This window comes from Acinonyx jubatus, chromosome B4 (genome assembly GCF_027475565.1).
Source record: "Acinonyx jubatus isolate Ajub_Pintada_27869175 chromosome B4, VMU_Ajub_asm_v1.0, whole genome shotgun sequence".
NCBI lineage: Eukaryota > Metazoa > Chordata > Mammalia > Carnivora > Felidae > Acinonyx > Acinonyx jubatus.
The window spans coordinates 50,392,089-50,408,600 of NC_069387.1; the positions used below are offsets into that span (position 1 = coordinate 50,392,089).

At 35.4% G+C, this 16,512-nt stretch overlaps 1 long non-coding RNA gene across 3 annotated transcripts in view; it reads right to left on the reverse strand.

The window, feature by feature from the left end:
* The window catches only part of LOC113592984 (uncharacterized), a 99,933-nt gene that overhangs the window by 11,986 nt on the left and 71,435 nt on the right, over positions 1 to 16,512 (reverse strand). For all 3 annotated transcript variants that reach the window (XR_008300141.1, XR_008300140.1, XR_003412982.2), the window contains exon 2: positions 1,596 to 1,807. This is a non-coding gene — a long non-coding RNA (uncharacterized LOC113592984). The remainder of the gene's footprint in view (positions 1 to 1,595; positions 1,808 to 16,512) is intronic.

The window sequence follows — 16,512 nt, forward strand, 5'->3', positions numbered from 1 at the left end:
ATAAAAAATAAAGCGTATTTGGTTTTGAGAGAGAGAGAGAGAGAGAGAGAGAGAGAGAGAGAGAGAGAGAGTGCCCAAGTGCATGTGAGTTGGAGAGGGGCAGAGAGAGGAGAGAGAGATTCCTAAGCAGGCTCTATGCTGTCAGCACATAGCCCACTCTAAGGCTCAGTTTCATGAACCTGAACCGTGAGATCATGACCTGAGCCAAAATCAAGAGCCAGCTGCTTAACCAACTGAGTCATCCAGGCACCCAAGAAAGTTTTAATAGGAGAATTTTAAGGGCTCTCTACTTACTACTTGCCTGGTAGACTTGCTTAGCACTAAATAGTAAAAAGTAATGAGAGATAAAGGAAAATTATATTGGTTGCCCTGTGTGAAGTAATTATTGCTGCAAATGATATATCCCTTCTTGTCTAATGTATATAAGTATATTCCCTCATACTAAAGTGTGTAAAACTGTCTTGTGTTTCTTATGTGTGATGATTTCTCTATTAATTATGCATCTATATATTTAAGTGATGTTTTAATTTTGTAACATAAAATAAATTCAAGTGGTATTATACATAGAATTTTCATTCAAAATATTTTTATACCACCTCCTACATTTAAAGCCAATCAGATGCAAAATAAGGGAAAGGTTATTTCTTTTAAGTTCTAAGATGAATCATAATTATACTGAAGATTGAAAAGGGAGGTGGAAAATCCCTTTTGTCAAAAAAATTATTACCTTAATAGCGATTTGTTTGTAAAGGAGTAGAAGGAAAAGCAGTCTAAAATTTGAAACCTGTGCTTTTCAGAAGCTAAATTGGCCCTGAACTCAAAATAGCTTCATATGACCAAAATATCATAGATATTTTGTTACTGATGGAAAAATAGATCATTCTGTTAAAGTTGGGGCAATATATATAGTTGTTGCTCTGTAATGTTCTATACACGATCTGGTATACAATAAACATAAGGAATTAACATCTCTACTGTAAATGAGCATCATGCAATCCTCATTGTGTATCATGAAGTAAATTCACAACACGGAGTTTAAGTTATTTTGATGGATGGACTAGATATTGAAGGCACAACACGATGAAATTACAAGTTTCTTGCTTTAGTTATCAGTTCTTAACAAGACTGATAACAGGTTGATTTATTAATTTCAACCAGGCAGAAAGATCGAGTGGGAGGATATTGGAAAAAAGAAATGTCAGGATTTCGAGTTATCAGATGCAGATACTTATGAATAAACCAAGATATCCTCAAGTACATAATGTAGGAAAAAAAGGATAGCTATCTAAAATGTGAGAGAGGAGTTGCTGTTTGTCATGAAGACGAAGATACATACTGTCTTTTATTCAATATGTAAAGTGTTACAGATATAAATGTCATAGTTATTTTCAATTCAATTCAACAAACATTTATTAAGAAACTATTCCCTACCAGGCATTGTGAAAGGTCCTGGGATACAGAGTTAGACTAGGGTTGTAAAAAGCTCCTGCCCAAGTAAAGAAGGCAAGTAAAGTAATAAAGTCTGAAGATTTAAAGGGATATAATAATTGATCAATTTGTAGAATTACTAGAGAATAAAAAGAAATTTATCTTACCTAAGATTCGGGAAGCCTTCCTGGGTGAGGTAACATCAGATCTGAGTTCTGAAGACAGAGGAAAGAGCCTGTGTCTTTGCAGGGACAGAGTGCTACTAGGTTAGTGCCTGCAGGTCCCACCTGATGGGTCACGCTTGTTCAGTAATCTGTGCTAACATGATGACCATAATCCTGGGTAAGATAACAACTTATCTCAGCTTTGGTCACCTTATCTGTAAAGAAAGGATTTCAATACTTACTTTTAAAATAGTCATGAGGTTCAGAAATATGTATATATAAGCACAATAAAACATTAATAGCAATAATAATAAATTAATAATCATAATTCATGGAGTGCTTAATATAGTAAAAACTAAAATGAACACTTTTTCCCCCTGTGCTTATTTTATTTTTTTATGTTTTTTTTCAATATATGAAGTTTAATGTCAAATTGGTTTCCATTCAAAACCCAGTGCTCATCCCAAAAGGTGCCCTCCTTATACCCATCACCCACTCTCCCCTCCCTCCCACCCCCCATCAACCCTTAGCTTATTCTCAGTTTTTAAGAGTCTCTTATGCTTTGGCTCTCTTCCACCCTAACCTCTTTTTTTTTCCTTCCCCTCCCCCATGGGTTTCTGTTAAGTTTCTCAGGATCCACATAACAGTGAAACCATATGGTATCTGTCTTTCTCTGTATGGCTTATTTCACTTAGCATCGCACTCTCCAGTTCCATCCATGTTGCTACAAAGGGCCATATTTCATTCTTTCTCATTGCCACGTAGTACTCCATTGTGTATATAAACCACAATTTCTTTATCCATTCATCAGTTGATGGACATTGAGGCTCTTTCCATAATTTGGCTATTGTTGAGAGTGCTGCTATAAACATTGGGGTACAAGTGCCCCTATGCATCAGCACTCCTGTATCCCTTGGGTAAATTCCTAGCAGTGTAATTGCTGGGTCATAGGGTAGGTCTATTTTTAATTTTTTGAGGAACCTCCATACTGTTTTCCAGAGTGGCTGCACCAGTTTGCATTCCCACCAACAGTGCAAGAGGGTTCCCGTTTCTCCACATCCTCACCAGCATCTATAGTTTCCTGATTTGTTCATTTTGGCCACTCTGACTGGCGTGAGGTGATATCTGAGTGTGGTTTTGATTTGTATTTCCCTGATGAGGAGCGACGTTGAGCATCTTTTCATGTACCTGTTGGCCATCTGGATGTCTTCTTTAGAGAAGTGTCTATTCATGTTTTCTGCCCATTTCTTCCCTGGGTTATAAAATGCACACTTTTCATATATAATCATATTTAATGTCAAGCACAACGCTGTTATCCATATTATTATCCCCATTAAAGAGGTATAAACTGAGGTTTAGAAAAATTAGGCAATCTCTAAAATATTATTTAATATTAAATTTCAGCATCACCAGCTGAAATTCCGTTAGGAATGGAAGGCTCACAGGCCACTGTGACTGCAGCATTTAGCACAGTTCTTCGTTCATAGTAAGGGTTCAAGAAACATTTGTTAAATAAATGGATAAGTGTTTTGGAAAGACCCAGGCATGTCTGACCCCAAAAGCCACACTCTAAAATTAGAAAGTAAGTAAATATTTTGGAAAAATAGCTATTCACATCCACTGCCCATTTTTAAATCAGGTTGTTCTTTTTTTGTGATTGAGTAGTACGAGTTTTTTTTTTATCTATTTCAGATATCAACCCCTTATTAGATGTACCATTTGCAGGTATCTTCTCCGATTCAGTAGGCTGCCTCTTATTTTATTGATGGTTTTCTTTGCTGTACAAAACGTTTTTAGTTTGGTGTAGTCCCATTTGTTTATTTTAGCTTTTGTTGCCCTTGTCTGAGGAGACATAGCCAAAACAAATATTTCTAAGACCAATGTCAAAGAGCCTATTGCCTATGTTTTCTTCTAGGAGTTTTATGGTTTTAGGATTCACATCAAGTCTTTAATTCATTTTGAGTTTATTTTTGTATATGGCATAAGATAATGATCCATTTTCATTATTTTTGCATGTAGTTGTCAAGTTTTCTGAACACTATTTATTGAAGAAATAGTCTTTTCCCCATTGTATGTTCTTGTTTCCTTTGTTGTAGATTAATTGAGCAAGGAAGCATGGGTTTATTTCTGGGATCTCTACTAAGTTCCATCAATGTAAGAAGACAGGCAGATGGCCAACAGGCACATGAAAAGATGTTCAACATCACTCATCATCAGGGAAATGCAAATCAAAACCGCAATGAGCAGCCACCTCATGCTTGTCAGAATGACCATTATCAAAAGACAAAAAATAACAAGTGTTGATGAGGACAAGAAGAAAAGGAAACCTTCACACACTGTTGATGGGGATGTAAATGGATGCAGCCACTATGGAAAACAGTATGAGTCTTCCTCAATATAAAAATTAAAAAATAGAACTACCATAGGATCCAGCAATTTACTTCTGGGTATTTTTCTGAAAAAAAATGTAAATACTAAATCTATATATCTATATCTATATATCTATATCTATATCTGTATCTATATCTATCTATACCTACACACATTGTAATATTATTCAGCCATAAAAAAGAATGAAATCTTACTATTTGAAACAGCACAGATGGGCCTGGAAGGTATTATGCTAAGTGAAATAAGTCAGACAGAGAAAGAAAAATATTGTATGCTTTCATTTACATGTGGAATCTAAAAAACAGAACATGAACAAACAAAACAGAAATGGACTCATAAATACAGAGAACAAACCGGTGCCAGAGGGGAGGGAGTAGGGAGACAGAGAAAATAGGTAAAGGGGATATAAGTCATAGGAATGTAATGTACAACATAGGGCATATAGTCTATAACACTGTAAACTACTTTGTATGGTTACACATGGTAACTAGACCTGTCATAATTATCATCTCGTAATGTACAAAAATATTGAATCACTATATTGTATACCTGAAACAAACACAATATTGCATGTCAATGATAAGTCAATAAAATACTTGTAAGTCATTATCATTGTAATGTTTAATGTCTGCTAATTGGAAATTGTAAATACTTTCTAAAACATCTGATAGAAAAATGAAGTTTTATTGGCAAAAACATATTAGAGAAAGAAAAGTGAAGAGAAATGAGGAAAGACCAGACAAGAGAAATGGTACCTTAAAATAAATCTGGTGGTAGTTAAAAACAGTGTGGTTCAGCAGCTGTTAAGACTTTCAGAAATAGGGAGAAGGGAAAAAACAATCAATGTTCCATAATAAAGACAAATCAATCAAAGAAGACTTCTTTAATATTTGATATGTGACATGGGGAAAAGAAATATGAAAAGGTAGTAGAAATGAGCTACCTTGCCTTTTGGGGAGTAATGATATATTACTAGAAAATCCATAAATCAGGATCTTTCCCAATAAATTAAGCTAACAGGACCTCTTCTATACTTAATAATTTCTCTGTACCTAAAGTTATAAAAATTTTTATAATTGTATGACTAGGCAATCCAGAAAATGTATGTGGATGTGTGTGTGTTTCTGTGTATTTTTTTTTTGTTTTATACTTCTTTTTTACTTTGGACCTGAATTTTTAAAGCATATATTAAATTATACTATTTTACGTGAATAGATTGAGAAGTCTGAGGCATATATTATATATATTTTAATTATATTAAAATTAAAATATAAAACTGGTGCTCAGAAATTTTAAATTTTTTTTAATGTTTATTATTTATTTTTGAGACAGGGAGAGACAGAGTGCAAGCTGGGGAGAAGCAGAGAGAGAGAGGGAGTCACAGAATCTGAAGCAAGCTCCAGGCTCCAAGCTGTCAGCACAGAGCCCAACGCAGGGCTCAAACTCACGAACTGCGAGATCATGACCTGAGCCAAAGCCGGTCGCTCAACCGACCGAGCCACCCAGGCACCCCTAGGTGCTCAGAAATTTTAATTTAGCAGTTTAAAGAGTTCTTGTTATGACTACTGTTGGAGGACCCATACTTAAGAGCTTGAATTTCCTGAATTTCGAGCCACTCTGTCCTAAAGAATCTAGGGATAGCTATTGAACTTTCAGTGCTCACCAACACCATGGAAACACTGGATAGCACAGTTAAGTCCAAGCCAGTGAATAAACTTAGGCATAAGATAATTCAGGTTACACTCATCTGACATCTGAAGTCCTATCTGGGTTCAGTCTCCAGCCCCTTTTCCCCTTATAACCCACATCCCTAATAAGTAGGGAGATTTCATTAGAGATTATATAAAAGGACTGTTTGGCCTTCCTCTCACTGATTATATAGAGACCTTATCCAGTGATGGTTTAGATGTTAAAAATTTCTTAACAAGTGATTTGTACATTAAGCAACTGCAAATGTCTGAGAGGTATTAATGCATTCTCTTGCAAGACAGGAGGGGAAGGAATTCAGGCCAACCTGGTTAACCATATCGACCCTTCATTTCAGTAAGAAAACTCACTCCAAATCCAAATCCAAATCTAAAGATACTACCCTTTTTAAATAATTTTGGATTTGATATACTAATACTTCATTGAAGATTTTTGCATCTATGTTTGTGAGGAATATTAATCCATAGTTTTCTTCTCTTGTAATGTTTTTATCTGGTTTGAGTAACAAGGTAATGCTGGCCTCATTACCTGAGATAGAGTTCTATCCTCTTTTATCTAGATAAGAGTTTTAAAGAACCCATCACTGAAGCTATCAACATGATTTTTTTGTTCAAAGTTTAAACTATAAAATTCAATTTGTTTAATCAATGACCCCCACTTGGGTCCCTTCTCTATTTTTTCATATTTTTTTTGAGAGACATAGAGAGAGATGGAGTGGGGGGCGGGGGGGGTGGAGAGAATTCTAAGTAGGTTCCACACCCAGCACAGAGCCTGATTCATGGCACTGGGATTATGACCTCAGCCAAAACCAAGAGTCAGACACTTAACCAACTGGGCCCCTTCATTTCTCCGTCTTTTAACTTCCTTCCACAGTCACAGTCGTCACTTGAGGCAGTTACTCTTTTTGCTGCTACCACAATACATTTTTTCATTAGGAAAAAAATTCAATTAACTATTTATTTAACTATTATTTTCTGAATGCCTATGACGAATCAAGCCCTCATGCAGATTATCTCATTTACTCCACATGAAAATGTTTGTTTACTTACTATTAGTTATTATCTTTGTTTTGAAGATGATGATATAGGTTCAAAAGAATTAAATAACTTTATGAAACTCCTTCAGTCAAAAATAAAAAGAACTTGAACGCAGGTTGCAGACCAACAAGACCTATCTATATTCTTACCAACATTCACAGCCTTTAGAAAAATACAAGAACTGTTTCATTAATTACTTTTCAACATTTATCAGAATATAAGATAAACCAGATACTTATGTATTTGAGAACATTTAAAGAGAGTTTTCATAATAATATTTGAAAATAGTTTTAAACTTCTTAGTAACTTTTTCTCTTGAAAATGACTAGTAGCATGTTCCAAATGATTAGTAGCATGTATGGCAAAAGTGAAAATTACATGATTTTAATAAGATACTCAGTGGTACGTTATACATTTGGAAAGTTTACACAAATACCACATTCATATAAATACAAATCACTAGCTGTCATCATTTAAATATTTTGAAACATAATTTGGCAAAAGTGTTTCCTATTTCATGTAACAGATGTTTAATACCTCCAGTAACATCCACTATTCTTCAAACAGCTATTTCAGTATTATATCTAAAATAATAGTTAACATTTAAATTGTATTCCCAATGTGTCATATTTTCCTGCTGAGTTATATATCTATAAAAGCTTTAATTTTCTTCTGGTTTTCAGTTAGTAATATTTTCTAAAACATTGTTTCTCTGTGATAAACAAACATACGAGTACCTAAATCAAAGAAATCACTATCAATATACCTCAATCCAAAATATGACTTTCACTATAACAAGAAATATTCTTTTGTAAACAATAACCTTTTTATGTTTGGTTTTAAAGTGTGCATCTCCCACAGCATTTGTTTAAGACAAAAATTGTTTCTTCTTCTGTATGTAGGTTGCCAAGAAAAGTAATATATATTAGGCTCTGTTCATAAGGGTAGCACTCTGGGTAGTTACTGTTAGCATCTGTTCGTTATAGAGCTCAGTATACCCTCAAGACATACCCTTCGTAAACATGGAACGTGAGAAACACTGTTCATATTAAATTGGGTTGCATGAATACAGAAGTCATGAATTTAAATTATTACTGGTATCCAGAGAAAATGGTAGTATTTCAGCCTTTAAATAAGATCTCCACTTTATTCCTAAAAACTGAAGTTATTAAGTTGTAAATCAGAACCATGTCAGGGTTCTAAGCTATTCATGATTTTCAAACCACTAGAAGGTATTTCAAAAATACTGTTCTACAGTACCTCTCCCCTCAAAAGAATGTTAAGTTTACTTTTATAAGGCACTGAAAGCCTTTCAGATGGTTTGTTTTTCATTTTCTTATTTTCACAAACAAGCAGAATAAAATAGGTAGCAGGTGCTGAAATATGTACCTGACCTAGAATATGTGAAAAGGTGGATTCACAAACTACTAACAAGCTCTATAATTCAGCACAGCTCCAGGGCAAAGTGTGCTTTTTTAATGAAGATACCTAACTTAAACATTCTTTTCTTTACCGCACATGTTTGTACTATGCTTTTTGCTACCTTGGAATTGTAATGGTATAGGATTCTATGAGCTGTATTTATAAAAAATCATAGGGGTGCCTGGGTGCTCCTCATAGGAGCCCCGAGTCGGGCTCTGTGCTGACAGCTCAGAGCCTGGAGCCTGTTTCAGATTCTGTGTCTCCCTCTCCCTCTCTGGCCCTCCCCCATTCACGCTCTGTCTCTCTCTGTCTCAAAAATAAATAAAAACGTAAAAAAAAAAATCATAGGGGCCTGGAAAATATGTGTTAGAACCATTGCTTACATTGTTAAGCCCACCTGTAATGCTCTCTTCTTTCCTCTTTCCCAGCTGAATTGAGCTAAGTGCTTAACAGCTCAGTTCAGTGTGGGAATATTGAAAACACTTTTTTTTTTTAAATTTTCTAAGTTTCTTTATTTTGAGATAGACACAGAGAGAGAGTCTGGAGGGTCAAAGAGAGAGGGAAAGAGAGAATCCCAAGCAGGTTCCATGTTGTCAGCATGGAGCCCAATGCGGGGCTTGAACACACAAACCATGAGATCACGACCTGAGCCAAAACCAAGAATCAGACATTTAACCTACTGAGCCATCCGGGTGCCCTGAAAACACTGAGGGTTTTTCAGGTGTAGAAACCTGAGTCTGTATTACTTCTTTTCTATATGCTTGCAATAAGTCTAATGCAACCTTTCCTTCCCTTCCATTTCTGAAGTGTAGATACGATTGTGAAACATCCTACACCAGAGAGGTGAGGGGAAGATTGTAAAATGGTGTAACAAGACAGATGTCAATCCCCTTAAAACTTCTCAGCACAGAGCCAATGAATACATCAACTTTTATTTTGTTTAAGCCATGAATATATGAGGTCTGTATGTTACCGCAACTGAAATTAAATTCTTTTATTTTTTTTTCTTAGAGAAAGAGAGAGAGGAAGAGTGTGAGCAGGAGAGGGCAGGCAGAGGAAGAGAGAATCTTAAGCAGGCTCCAGGCTCAGCACAAAGCTGGATGTGGGGCTTGATCTAAGGAACTGTGTGGTCATGACCTGAGCTGAAATCAAGATTCCAGTGCTTAATTGACTGAGCCACCAGGTGCCCCTGAAATTAGATTCTAACTAGCATGCTTATATGTCTTGTATCCAGTATGCAGACACATACACCCTGAAGAGCTACTATTACACATAATAGAAAAGGAAAATGGTATTCTCATTAAAGTCACAAATAAAACAAGAATGTACCCTATTACCACTTATGACCATTGTTGCAGTAATAACCACCATTGTAATTATGTTAAAGCAGTATATTCAAGGCATAAAAAATTGAAAAGAGAAAATAAAATTATATTTGCCAGTTATGTGGTTGTAATGTATAACATTCAAGACAATAAATTGGAAATTATTATAAAATTAAAATATATTTTAGTTTAAAAAGGTAAACATCAATACCAAAGGCATTTATTAGAGGTTAAGAAATATTGAATATGCTGTACTTCTAATGATAATTTGACTTTTTTTAAATGTTTATTTATTTTTGAGACAGAGAGTGAGAGAGAAAGAGAGAGCAAGTAAGGGAGGGGCAGAGAGAGAAGGAGTCACAGAATCTGAAGCAGGCTCCAGGCTCTGAGCTGTCAGCACGGAGCCTGACATGGACCTTGAACTCATGAACCGCGAGATCATGACCTGAGCCAAAGTTGGGTGCTTAACCAACTGAGCCTCCCAAGTGCCCCAATAACTTGACATTTTACTCATGAAATTTAATTTAAAATTCTAACTTTATGTTATGTTTATGTTTCTTAATAAACTGAATACTTTAAAATAGAGCTCTTGCAAATTTATGTTATTAATAGCTTATTTTAAGTCTTAAGTGATCTAGGTTTCCTCAAGAAGGCATCAGTTATCACCAATCTTAGTGACAGTTGATATAGTGAAGCATTATTCTCAGTCAATATCAATCCTATTCTTCACAAGTGGGAATTAGAAGAATTTCAAGAAATGTTTGGTTGAATTTTCTGGAAATCTCGTAGATATGCTGTCAGTTTCAAGTAAATATTCTGGCTGGAGTATTTTATAAGGAAGAAAATATTTGGTTCATAGAATCATTGCCTTAAGTTATACTTTATTATAAGGAAGTGGAAGACAAAAGTTATTATTTTTACATAAAATTTAACAGAATTTAAAAGATAGCAATATATTTCTTAAACAACACATATCAAAATTTTTCTTACTTATCTCCTATAAAAAATTTTATTGAGCTTGTTTTGATGATAACAAGGTAATTGAGAGAATCCAAGATAGCTGTGAGAATTCATATATGATTTAGCTTTAACAATCACCTACTTCGGCTCCTGTCCATTTGGGGCATTTTATTGCAAATAAAATGGTAATTGTAAGTGGTATCATTGAAAGGGCAATAATTAATAAGAGTACATCTTACTTGGTTTTCAAAAGAAAGCTGTTTGTTTCTATTTTATGTAGCTAAAATGAATTCACCTTCACACAAAGATTTCAGAAGATCAGCTGAATACATTTTCAATAATGGGAGAAATTACATGGGGGTACAAGTATGCTTTGATAATGTAAATTGTAAAATTCTATGACTGGTGATTTAAGGTTCATGTTTTCCTCTTCTCCTCAATCCAAACTTTCATCCAGCCCCGTATTATTACTATCTGTTCACTTCCGTGTTTAGTACACATGTGTACAATGGAGTATTAAAATATCCCTCTAATTGCCTACTGTATCTCTATTACTCCAAACTAATCTCCATACAACACTTGCCTTGTTATAGTGCTTATTCCAGAATTTTCAATGTTTTCTTATCAACTATAGAATGAAGTCTATATATTTTTTATCTTGGTATTTAAAGCTCATTTCATTCAGTTTCTAAACTACTTTTCAGCATTATCTTTTATTACCCTCCAACATGAACCCTTAGTTCTACTCAAAATAGCAAAAGGATTTCAGGCTCTAAGATAACTTTTACTAAGAAGGTTTGACACTAAACAAGTAAAAAATAAAAATCAGATAGTACCAAATGCTATGTAGAAAAATAAATAGGGTAACGTAATAAAGAATGAATCAGATAGTGCCAGTGGGAAATATTAGATAGGATGTTGCTGGTGCTTTACTTTCAGTCTCTGATATTTGAGCTAAGAGCTGCATAATAAGTAACTAATCCTTTGAAATGCTGAGAAAAATAGGTTCCAGGTCATAGGAATAAAAATAAAGACTCCAAGGTAGAAACCAGGAACATATCTGTAGCAGTAATTTCTTTGTTCAAGAAACCAAAAGAAGGCCAGTGAGATTGAAGGAGAATGAGCAAGAAGGAAAGATTCAGCAGGGCCTGCTTCATGACATTATAGGCCATAGTGAGGAGTTTAGATTGTGTTCTAAGTCTGTTCAGAATCTGCTGAAGATTTCATGCAATAGGGGGTCATGATCTGATTTATATTTTTTTAAAAGCATTTTGGTTGTCAAGGATGGAATTGAGAACAACAACAACAAAGCAAAAACAAGCAAACAAAAAACAAATAGTCTAAACAAGAGGCTGTAATGGTCAGGGCTTAGAAGAGATTAGCGATGTACAAGAGGGGAAGATTTGGAAGTAATTTTTGAAATGGGACCAAAACTCTTGCTAATGTGTTAGATTAGGGAGTTAGAGAAAAATCAAGGATGGCTCCCAGATTTTTGTCTGAAGCAACTGGGTACACTTTACTTAGATGAGGAGTCTGAGAGAGAAAAAAATCATTCATTCAATTATTTATTCCATAGATATTTTGGACAATTACTATGAACTATTGCTTTAAGTACTGGAAGTCTAATGACTAGGCAAGATACATCCTAGTAGGAAGAAGAAAGAAAACAAACAAAAGAAATACAATGTTAGATAGTGATAACTCTGATACATAGACTCAAAATAGGATACAACATACCTTTTTTCACCTGGGCAGTTAGAAGTGGTTTTGTCTGAGGAAGTGACTTTTAAACTGAGTTGAACAGCAGGGAAATCACTGGAAAGATCATTCTAGGCACACAGAACAGAGAGTACAAAACTCTAAGGTGAAAATGACCTTGATGTGTTTCAGAAATGGAAAGGGGAGTGTATGAAGAGCATGGTCTGCAAAAGGGGAGTGTCATAACATGAAAGGGGAAGGCCAGATCCTGCATGGTTTTGCAACCAGGATAATTTTGAGGGTAATTTATAGGATGACTTTAATCAAGGGGAGTGCATAACCTGGTTTATGTTTTAAAAGAGCACTCTGGTTGTGGTATGGAAAACAACTTAGAAAAATCAAAGCAGAAGAAAGGCATTTGTTGAGGAACCATTAATTTCAAAGGAGATAGGAGTTTAAGTGGTCATAGCAGAGGGAAGTGGAAGGAAGAAAGTAGATTCTGAAATAGATTCTGAATAGGTTTTGAGAGTGTGGGTTTAAGAGTCCTATTTTTTAAAAGTTAAGTTTGAGATGCCAAACAGACATACAAATGAAGACGTCAAGGAGAGAATTGCAATTAATTGTGAGAAGCTTAAATGTGAATTCAGTGTGGGAAATTTACTGTTGGCAATCATCAGCCTATGGATCGAATTTTAAAATACCCTGTTTTTATAGAGAAGAAAAGAGAGTCAAGGACTAAACTCTAGAGTACTCTACTTTTAGAAGAGGGTTAGAGGAGTAGATTAGTAGTTTTGCACATTGTTAGTGTTCAATAGATGTTTCTTGAATTAAAGTAGTGGTTGTTTTAATATCTGTTAACTGGACTGCCCTGTTCACAGAGGAAGCTTTGTTAGTACAGCTGCAGTGGAAAAATCTGGCAAAGAATGGTAGATCTCCCAATAGAATGTTACTTGTTTTGTAATTCAAAATTAGAAAAGTTTTGCAATTTTACGACATCATAAAACTTGATTTATAATTTTTCAGTTATAATGTATGTGGTTAAATATTAAAAACAGGTAATTATAAGGGGCTAAAATCCATTTCATACTAGTTTAGGCCAGAATATGGAGAGTAAATATATTTGTTAAAAAAAAAATGGCAGGAGGGGGGTTTGCTTGGGTGGCTCAGTCAGTTAAGCATCCGAGGCTCGGTTTCAGCTCAGGTCATGATCTCACAGTTTTGTGAGTTCAAGCCCCACGTCAGGCTCTGTGCTGACAGTGCAGAGCCTGCTTGGGATTCTCTCTCTTCTCCCTCTCTCTCTGCCCTTCCCCTGCTCACACTGTCTCTCTCTCTCTCTAAATAAGCAAACTTAAAAAATTATTTCAAAAAAATACGGGAAAGGCAAAGATGAAACTCACCAAATCAGATGCTTATGTATCTTCCTCTATTTCTTCATCTTCTGTCTTCACCTCTCTTCATTTTCTCCTTCCAAACCTTGACTTTTCCCACATGGTAGGAGATAGCCATGGATAACATCAGAGTTTCATACCTAGAAAATTCTCTAAACCTCAGCTGACTTCACTATAAACTGTAGTTAATAGAAATGATGCTATTTATTCAAAGATAAGAAATTAGAGGTATGTAAAGTGCTTGGAACAGTTCTTGGCTCAAAGCATATATATATATGCTCCCCCTATGTTCATCGGCTGTGTTTCTTAAATTACACGAGTAAAATCGTATGATATTTGTCTTTCTCTGCCTGACTTATTTTGTTTAACATGATACACTCTAGTTCCAGCCACATTGTTGCAAATGGCAACATTTCATTCTTTTTGATCACAGAGTAGTATTCCAGTGTGTGTGTGTGTGTGTGTGTGTGTGTGTGTGTGTGTGTGCGCGCGCGCGCGCGCTGCGCGCGCAAACACATTCTTTATCCATTCATCAGTTGATGGGCATTTGGTCTCTTTGTATAATTTGGCTATTTGATAGTGCTACTATAAACATTGGGGTGGATGTACATTTTATCCTCAAATTATTTGATGTGATACTAAATCATTTACTTTGGTACCATCCTTTTTTTAGAACTAGAATGTATTCATGAGATTCACTCTCTTTGTAGAAAATTGAATTACAAGGAATTTATACACATATCTAGAATGAAGTGTTAAAATTCCTTGCCCCCTGAATGTTTAAATTCACCTTTTCTGGTGACAAACATCTATTGAGAAAGTTGAGCTCCAGAGCATAGCACTTGAAGAATTGATTTATTCTGTTTGTGAACATTCAAGTGATCCTCCTAAATTATTTAGGTGGTGTGGTATAGGAAAATTAGGAGCTATTTATAAGGAAATATAAATGTATCTTGAGGCAACCTTGAATACATTAATTTTTGTGAGTTGAAAATTAGGTTTGCAATACATATAATATCTCCACAAGCTAAATAGACTAGAAGCTGTTGATATTATCCCAGATGACAGAAATTATGGTAAAGAAAGAGAAATGAGAAGCACTGCACTGTGTTATAGCAGGAAACATCTTGAGTATGCATAGGAAGACTTAAAGATTTAGGTCTGCGATTGCCATTCTGTAGCTATGTGACTTTGGTGTAAGGCCCTAAATTAATGTCTCTTTATAGGAGTCTCTAAGATTCAGCATCTCAACTATAAAATGTGTGTGTGTGTGTGTGTGTGTGTGTGTGTGATTGAACTTGGATTCCTGGTGTCAGCTTCTGCATGTAAAAAGCACAGAAGTTGCCACTATCATCCTTACAAGTAAAAGCTTGACAAATTGAAAATCAATAACTTGTCTTGCATCCATCAGAAAACTGAATTTGCAGGGTGAACTGCCACACTGAAATCTGGAGGGAAAGGTGAATCCAGAGAGTCATAGCCACAATCTACATATCTTCAGCAGAAGCTGCTGTAATCATAAATCGGTAGGAACATTTCCAAGGTGAGTTTTACAAATTGTTGGAGACTAAGTGAAGTCTAATTTGGGAGTGAGAAATTCCTGGGAGTTAAAATCTTGGGGGGAAGAAGCAGCTACAAACTTCGGTTTATCACTGCGAAAGTCTAAGAAAGATTTCCTGATGGCTCTGGCAAGCAGGTGGAGGGGAGTAACAAACCCTGTGAAATACCTTCAGAACCTTCTCCATAATAAAAGCCTACTTTCCAGGGAAAAAGACCTGTACCAGAGCCTTTTTCCAGAATGAGGAAGGGCATTCCTCTAACCTTATCGCTCTCTGGGTTTGCTATCTTACCTATAGGGGATAAAAAGTCAACAGAAGTTGATATAGGTATAGACTGAAAATACTACAGGAAGAGGTTGAGGTGGGGACGGGAGAACAAAAAAGACCACTGGAGGAATCCTGAGGTCAGAGCCCATATACCTGGACCCACTAAAACACTGAGATTTAATCTGAAGATTATAGAATGCAAAAAGGGAAAAGAATGAACAAAACAGAAAAAACATACAAGAAGTGTGGGATGATATCAAACATCATAAATGTGATTAGAATTGCAGAAGAAAAGAAAGAAAGAGAAAAGGGAACTGATGGAAGACCCGGAGTAATAATGGTTAAGAATTTTCCCAAATGAATGCCAGACATCAAATCACAAATGCAGGAAACTCAGAAAATACAAACAGGATTAAGAAAAAAAAATGGTCGTATCATATTCAACCTGTAGAAAACCAGAGAAAAAAATCTTGAAAGAAGTCAGTGAGGAGGGTAGGAACATTTTGTCTACAGAGAAGTAAGGGTAAGAATTTCAGTGGACTTCCATCTGAAGCCATGCAGGCAAGAAGACAGTAACTAAAATATTTTAAATACTCAAAAGAAAAAGACAAAACCCCATCAGTGTAGAGTTCTATATCTAGTGAAATTATCTTTCAAAAGTGAATGAGAAATAAAAACCTATCAGACAAAAAAAAAATTGACTTATTTATTGCCAGCAGAAGTACCTTATAAGAAATGTTAAGTTCTTCAGGGGGAAAGAAATGATACACGACACTCGTTTAAAAAAAAAATGGCGTTGGAGAAGGACCAATAGAAGATAAAATCTTTTACCTTTCTTATTTTTAATTGTTGGAAAAGATAACTACTTTTTAAAAATAATAACAATGTATTGAGCACCTGGGTGGCTCACTTGGTTAAGGAACCGACTCTTGATTTCAGCTCAGGTCATGATCCTGTGCTTTATGAGATAAGCCCCATGTGCGGGACTCTGCACTATCAGAGCAAGAGCCTCTGCTATCAAGTGGGGAGCCTGCTTGGGATTCTCTGTCTCCCTCTTTCTCTGCCCCTCCCCTGCATGCATGCTCACGCTTTCTCTCTCTCTCTCAAAATAAATAAATGAAATTTTAAAAATAATAATGTATTGCATGACTTTGCATATGGAAAAA